The 3,134-nt window shown below is 33.5% G+C and overlaps 1 long non-coding RNA gene across 1 annotated transcript; it reads left to right on the top strand.

Annotated features, from left to right (window-relative positions):
* Positions 1–999: 999 nt before the first annotated feature.
* Positions 1,000–2,726, top strand: LOC108354615 (uncharacterized). Its single transcript, XR_001846517.1, has 2 exons — positions 1,000–1,312; positions 2,398–2,726. It is a non-coding gene; the product is annotated as an uncharacterized LOC108354615 (long non-coding RNA).
* The last annotated feature ends 408 nt before the right edge of the window (positions 2,727–3,134 follow it).

Genomic DNA, 3,134 nt, shown 5'->3' with positions numbered 1-3,134 from the left:
TAATGCATGAAAATCCTAACCTCAAAAAAATCACCCGTTAGAACCATCTCATCAGTTAACAACAATAAAATATTTACACTATAGAATAATCACCTGATAACCAGGCAAGTGTTAACACCCAGAATCTATATATGTACATATTTTCATTTGTTATTTCCTGTGCATTTTTTTATGCGGACACCATTGCCGTCTCTGTAGATAAATACATTTGTACTTTGTTGGGTTACAAGAGTTGTTGAATTTGTTCAAATTCAGTTTAAATTATGGCCTCGTTTCGCAGTCGATGCTTCTCTTGGCCGCTGATTTTCAAATGAAATCATTGAACTATTTTGCTTTGCATGTTGCTGCCGCTACATATTTGGGCAGCCACCAAATGGAGTGTAGTAGTAGTAGTGGAGTGTTCATATCCTAGCCATAAAGACACGTGGTGGAAGGTGATGCATGTACATACATATGTATGTAATTTATTATTAATAATGCGGTACTTTTTGGCTCTTGCTTTGTCCAACATTTCTGCTAAATTATGTACATATTTATGTACGTAGCTTCCATGTACGGCTGCATGTATCCAATACGGATGCGTTTACATATATATATACATACATATGCAATCTGCGTGTTTATGTAAATATGTATATGTATGTATATGTATTAGCTGTGGTATAATAATATTTGAACGTTTTTCAATTTCCTTCTTATAAATAATTGCTCTGCAAGTTGCAATATTATCTGCTGCAGTTTTTCACTGAATAATTGAAATTTTCGCCTACAAAGGCGCCCCACTTTTCCGCTACCACAGCGAACGCAACAAACACAATATTTTGAAAATGAATACAAACTTTCAGCTATGACCGGGAAAATAACTAAAGAGTACTCTAGCTATGGAAAACTGGACGTCATCGACTGGGCGATATACATACATACATTTTGTTGTTGCACAATAAAAGCCTTCCTCAGAGTAAGCAAATTTCAATTTAAATTACCGCATCAATAGTTATTTTGAAAATTACGTACAGCATTTATGTATAGCATTAAGTTACTCATAATTGTACGAATTTTGTGCTTACATACGTATGTATGTATGTATGTATTATTATTAAAAGAATCCACTTTAGTTTTTAAATGCATGCAATCTCTGTACTCACGTCTATAAGCATTAATACCTGTGTATGTACATACTAACATGTTTGTATCATTTTTAACTCTTCCACCGCGGGAACATTTGGACAATAAATTGAAATTCAATAAAAAAAAAAGGTGAACAACGCCACGGCTCGTGTGCAGACCAAAAAAGTTACAGCTCTTCCAAATGGTAAGTTGATAATAAAAATATAAAAATATGACCTTTCATTTTAGAAAACATTTGAAATTATTAAAAATAGGCCACGCATTAATTGAAGTCAGTATTCTAGGTTTATATTTATTACTCTAAGATTAAGGGCATTAACAGGAAAAGCATTTGAGAGGCGTCAGCATAGTTGTTGCCTTCGAACTTTGACAAAGATCTCATTAAGCACAGGCTTTCGAGTGTTTTTTTCTACTGAGCTGATGTACGCCATGAAACTGAGAAGTGGCATCCATTTTTTAACATTCCTCTCGATATATCGTTTCGTTAATTAATTACCATAGGCCCAGGTCGCGTCAATTCCGAAGGCCATCGTGAAATCAATAAAAAACGTTATGAATGAAATAGATTTGAAATTATTGTTAGTCCAGCTGAAAATCGTAGAACTTTTGTTTGATGTGCTTGAGGAGATAATTCTGTGGTTAGAAACAATAGTCGCTCAAATCGACCTAAAAGCTTAAACAGACGGCAGCGTTGATCGGGATTTACTGGGACTTAATCCGGATCTACTGCAGTTAATTCCCGAGTTGATCCGGATCAACGCTGCCGTCTGTTTAAGCTCTAAGGCAGAGATGAATTGCATGTAAAAAGTTGTTCTCTTAATAAGGCAAGAAAGACTTCAAATTTCCAGGAAAATTCTAAAGTATTTTTGCGAAAATTTTTTAGTTAAAAAAACCTGTATAAGAAGAAACATGAAAATCGCGCTATTTAGATATTCGGAAATACATATTAAACAATCCGCTTACTGGCTATGTGCGACTTTTAGAGAGAAAATGCTGCAATTTATGTGTAGAACTGGACGTTTCATTGAATGCAAACAACACATAAAAATTTATATGCGAAAAAGACTCGTAAATAGTTTGACAGTGAAGCGAACATGATTTGCATAATTTATTGGTTTATACGTCAATCAATTTGTTAGCCAAAACATGCCAAATTTGCAAGATTTTCATATTCGATGCTTGTGTTTACTAACTTATTTAATAGTTAACGAAATTTTTGTGCTGAACTGAATTTTATATTGAATATTTTTGTTTCTGAATCATACACAGTTGTACTGACAAAAGACGGTGCCATACCGGCTCAAGCTCTAGGTGAGCAGATTTTTTACCTTAGATAACTAATGTGCAAAATATTTCATTGTTGGTTGCTGAAATTTGAAAATTTTTAAAAACATTATGTAAATATAAATAGTTTGAAGCACCTTAAAAGCTCTACAAAACAAGTAAACTATTTCCGCAATATATATGTAAATACATACATAATTTATAAGCTTGTTGACAGTTTTTTTGCATCTGGCATGACATGTTGCATGTTACATATTGCGTGTTGCATGTAAACGTTTTTATTCCAAAACCCAAGAAAGGCCATTTCAATATGCCAAAAAGGTGGAAGACCAACACAAAACGCAGTTATGTAAATCTTTTTCCTTTTTGAAGTGAAACTTCTTAATCGAGTTCGGAGATGGTTGCGTTAAATATTTAACACCAAGCCATAAAATCTGTATCGTTCGTACGATTTTCAAAAATGAGGTGTCACANGGTGTCACATGAAAGGGCTTGACCTGCAGATGTGCAGTATGGTTTTAGTCTTTTAAAGGGTTGCCATATATACGAAAATCAAATTCAAATTATTTATAAAGTAACGAATTATCCCAATATGGGTATCAAAAGAAATGGTTTTGAATAAGTTGTATATTCTAGCTAAATGTAGGAGGGTTGCCACCTGTTTCAATTATCTCAATATGGGTATCAAAAGAAATGGTTTTGAATAAGTTGTATATTCTAGC

Source organism: Rhagoletis zephyria, unplaced genomic scaffold, assembly GCF_001687245.7.
Source record: "Rhagoletis zephyria isolate East Lansing unplaced genomic scaffold, Rhagoletis_zephyria_1.1 Rzeph_scaffold_37559, whole genome shotgun sequence".
NCBI classification, from domain to species: Eukaryota; Metazoa; Arthropoda; class Insecta; order Diptera; family Tephritidae; genus Rhagoletis; species Rhagoletis zephyria.
Note: the sequence above shows the minus strand (reverse complement) of the source record. Positions and strands in the feature narration are given on the sequence as shown.